We start from the raw sequence: 4,821 nt of genomic DNA, 5'->3' as shown, positions 1-4,821 counted from the left end.
AGAATCATTTGAACTCGGGAGGCAGAGGTTGCAGTGAACCGAGATCGCACCATTGCGCTCCAGCCTAGGCAACAGGGCAAGACTCCGTCTTTAAAAAAAAAAAAAAGAAGAAGAAGAACTGTCCCCTAGAAACTTTATAGTCTGTGTTTCAGGGCATTACATGGTGGAGGTTGAAAAGTTATAGAGAAAGGGCAACAAATTTATCTACCAACTGCTATTTTCCATTGGCTGAATGTGTGCTCTTTGGAGTATTAACTTCCTCACACTTTGGGGTTACCCATTTGTGAGCACCTTGGGAGTCTGCCTTATTCCTTTTCTTTGTGTCAGGGAAGCCTCAGGGGGAAGAAAAGGGGATATGGAGTAGGCATAAAGTGATACACTGTCAGGTGGTGCCCGTAGAACTTGCAGGTAGTACCCCAGTGGGATGACAGAACAAAAATCAGAATAGGTGAAGTGTGTCTGAGGTGGTACGTGAAAGGAGTCATGACATCATTCAATGTGAAGGTTTCAACACTTGTCATCCATATTTCCAGTCTTCACAATGCCTATGAGGAATCTTTACACAGGGATCACTCAGCATCTCCAACCTTATACATTTCTGAACTGAAGTATTTGTCTCCTGCCCCTAAAAGTCAACTCTCCTTTAAAACAACAAATAGTAACAAAAAGACCTATCTTTACTATGAGAAAGGACAGTTCACTCTTACTATTATACAAAATATCCCATGATATAGATAGAAAATGGGACATTCAATGAACATGGACCTAGAAATAAACTTAAGTCTAGTTTACTCAGTGACCTAACTAGGCACTAACATTCTCTGTATTAGGCATTGTGATGATAGGTGCTAAGATACAAATGCTAATACCTTCTTGCCTTGGAGAACTGGCTGTCTCCATTGAATTTACTTATAATTCACCTGGGGAGCTTTAAAAAGTCTTCTGACCCTAATGTCACCCCCAGAGACTCTGATTTAATTAGACTGGGGTGCAGCCTGGACTTCAGAATTTATGAAAGTTTCCATGTGATTCTATTATGCAGGCAAGGTGTTGCACTCTATAACTCAGTGAAAATAGACTACAGGCTAGCCTAGAGGGTCTTACACATCAGTGCATCAGAAGCACCTGGTGAATTTGTTAGGCATGCTGATTTCCAGATTCATAACCAGGATTATGAGTCACTAAGTCCAGAGAGGGTCACAGGAATCTGTGTATTTAGCAAGCACTTTAAGAGAATCATGTATAAAGTTCTTGGACCTTGTTTTGAGAAACATTTCAAATCTTAAGAGGTTAATGAAAACAGTGAAATGATTTTGGAAGAGAGCACAATGTTTGCTCATGGATTGAAAGATAGTATGAAGGAAGGGAAGCTGAACAAGTGGTTGAATAGAAGCCTCCATTGATTGTCTCCCCACCGTAGGAGCGCCAAACTGAACAACTATCCACACCAAAAGCACCTTCAAAAGAACCAAAAATCAGGTGAATGATCACAGTACCTAGTTATAACATCATATTAAGGAAAGAGGTGCTGAAGAGGGTAAGAAAGACCGTCTCAAATCGCCTACACCACTCCTTCCCCATCCCTGGCAGTGGCCATATGGCATGGAGAGAGAATCTATGTGTTTTGGGGAGGGAGAGGACAGAGACTGTGGGACTTTGCATTGGAAATCAGTGCCATCCTGTCACAGCAGAAAGCAATATGGGGTAGAACTCAGCTGGCACCCACAGAGGGAGCACTTAGACCAGCCTTAGTCAGAGGGCCATCACCCATCCTGGCAAGTCCTACCACCTTGGCCTAAAGAGTCCTGGGGTCCTAAATAACCTTGAAAGGCAGTCTAGGCCACAAAGACAGAAATTCCTGGGTAAATCTTGGTGCTGTGCTGGGCTTCAAGCCAGTGGATTTGGAATACACACAACCTGTGAAATACCAGGTGAGACAGCCAAGGAAGTGCCTGTGTCACCCCTCTCCCAACCCCAGGCAACATAGCTCACAGCTCTGGAAGAGACTCTTTCCCTCTGCTTGAGGAGAGGAGAGGAGAGGGGAGAGTAAAGAGGAATTTGTGTTGCAACTTGAATACTAGCTTAGCCACAGTAGAACAGGGCACCAGGCAGAATTCTGAGGCCCCCAATTCCAGGCCCTAGCTCCCAGGGCCTTCTAAACACAACCCTGGACCAGAAGAGAACTGCTACCTTGAAGAAAGGACCCAATCCTGGCAGGATTTATCACCTGCTGACTAAAGAGCCCTTAAGCCCTGAATAATCAGCAGTGGTAGCCAGGCAATACTCACCATGGCCTTGGTTGAGATTCAAAGCTGTGCTGTCTTCAGGTGTGACCCAGCACATTGCCAGCTATGTAGTGGCTATGAGGAGAGAATCCATTTGCTTGAGAAAAGCAGAGGGAAGAGTAAAGAAACTGTCTTGAAGCTTAGGTACCAGCTCAGCCACAATAGGGTAGCACACCAAGCAGGTTGCAGGGGTTCCCAGATCTAGGTCTTGGCTCCTAGATAGTATTTCTGGACCTGAACTGAGCCGGAGGAGATCTCACTGCCTTGAAGGGAAAGACTCAGAACTGGCAGCATTCATCATAATCTGTCTGAAGAGCCCTTGGGCCTTGAGTGAACGTTGGCAGTTGCCAGGTAGAACCTGCCACTGGCCTAGGGTGTTGGTGACATGGGGAGAGACTCTGCTTGAGGAAATGGGTGAGAAGTGTAGAAAGGACTTTGTCTTGCTGCTTGGATGCCAGCTCAGTTGCAGTAGAATAGAGTACCTGGTAGATTCAAAAGGATTTCAACTCCAGGCCTTGGCTCCTGGACAGGATCTACAAACCCACCTGGGGTTGGGGGGAACTTGCTACCCCGAAGGGAAAGACACAAGCCCTTGGGCCTTTAGTGAACATAGGTGGTAGCCAGGCAGTGGTCACTATGGGCCTTGGGCAAGACTCAGTGCTGTGCTGGCTTCAGGTCTGACCCAGAACAGTCCCAGTGGTAGTAGTGACAATGGTGCTTCTATCACCCCTCCCCTAGCTCCAGGCAGCTCAGCACATAGAGAGAGACTCCATTTGTTTGGGGGAATGTAAGGGAAGAGAACAAGTGTCTCTGCCAGGTAATCCAGAGAATTCTCCTGGATCTTGCCTAAGATCACCAAGGTGATACCTCTATGAATCTCCAAGAGGCAAAGCATTACTGGGCATAGGGTACACTCTAAAGCAGATAGGGCTATAGAGACCAAAACTTAGAATTCCAGGAATACCTGGAAAGCCCTCCTAAGAAGGTTGGGTACAAACAAGCTTAGACTGCAAAGTCTATAATAAATATCTAATTCTTCAATGCCCAGAAACTGAGGAACATCCACAGCATCAACACCATCCAGGAAAACATTACCTCACCAAAGAAACTAAATAATGTACCAGTAACCAATCCTGGAGAAGCAGAGATATGCGAACTTTCAGACAGAGAATTCTAAATAGTTGTTTAGAGGAAGCTCAATGAAATTCAAGGTACCATGGAGAAGGAATTCAGAATCCTATCAGATACACTTAACAAAGAAATTGAAATAATTTAAAAGAATCAAGCAGAAATTTTGGAGCTGAAAAATGCAATTGACATATGGAAGAATGTATCACAATCTCCTAACAGCAGAATTGATGAAGCAGAAGAAAGAATTAGTGAACTCGAAGACAGGCTATTTGAAAATACACAGTCAGAGGAAACAAAAGAAAAAAGAATAGAAAAGAGTGAAACATGCTTACAACATCTGCAAAATTGCCTTAAAAGGAAATTCAGAAAGCAACCCTATTTACAATAGCTACGAAGAAAACAAAATACCGAGGAATAATCTTAACCAAAGAAGTGAAAGACCTCTACAATGAGAACTATAAAGCTTTGATACAGGAAATTGAAGAGGACACAAAACAAATGGAAAGATATTCCATGTTCATGGATTGGAAGAATCAATATTGTTAAAACGCGCATACTACCCAGAGCAATCTACAGATTCAATACAATCTCCCTCAAAATATCAATGATATTCTTTATAGCAATAGAAGAAAAAAATCCAAAAACTTATATGGAACCACAAAAGACCTAGAATAGCCAAAGCTATCCTGAACAAAAATAACAAAACTGGAGGAATCACATTATTGGAATTCAAATTACACCACAGAGAAATAGTAACCAAAACAATATGTACTGCCATAAAAACAGACACATAGACCAATGAAACAGAATAGATAACCCAGAAATAGATCCATATATCCACAGTGAACTCATTTTTGACAAAGATCCAGGAACATATATTTGGGAAAGAATAGTGTCTTTAATAAATTGTACTGGGAAAACTGGATATTCATGTGCAGAAGAATGAAACTAGATCTCTATCACTCACTAGATACAAAAATCAAATAAAAAATGGATTAAAGGCTTAAATCTAAGACTTCAAACTATGAAACTAAGAGAAAGCATTGGGGAAACTTTCTAGGACATTGGACTGAGCAAAGATTTCTTGAGTAATACCCCATAAGCACAGGCAACCAAAGGAAAAATAGAAAAATAGGATCACATAAAGTTAAAAAGCTTTTGTACAGCAATAGAAACAATCAACAAAGTAAAAAGACAACACACAGAATGGGAGAAAATATTTGCACACTATCCATTTGCCAAGCAATTCATAACCTGAATATTAAACATGCTCAAACAATTCAATAGGAAAAACATTTACTAATCCGATTTAAAAATGGGCAAAAGATCTGAGTATACATTTCTTAAAAGAAGACATACAAATGGCAAACAGGTATATGAAAAGGTGCTCAACATCACCGATAAT

Source organism: Theropithecus gelada, chromosome 6 (assembly GCF_003255815.1).
Source record: "Theropithecus gelada isolate Dixy chromosome 6, Tgel_1.0, whole genome shotgun sequence".
Classification (NCBI taxonomy): domain Eukaryota; kingdom Metazoa; phylum Chordata; class Mammalia; order Primates; family Cercopithecidae; genus Theropithecus; species Theropithecus gelada.
Note: the sequence above shows the minus strand (reverse complement) of the source record.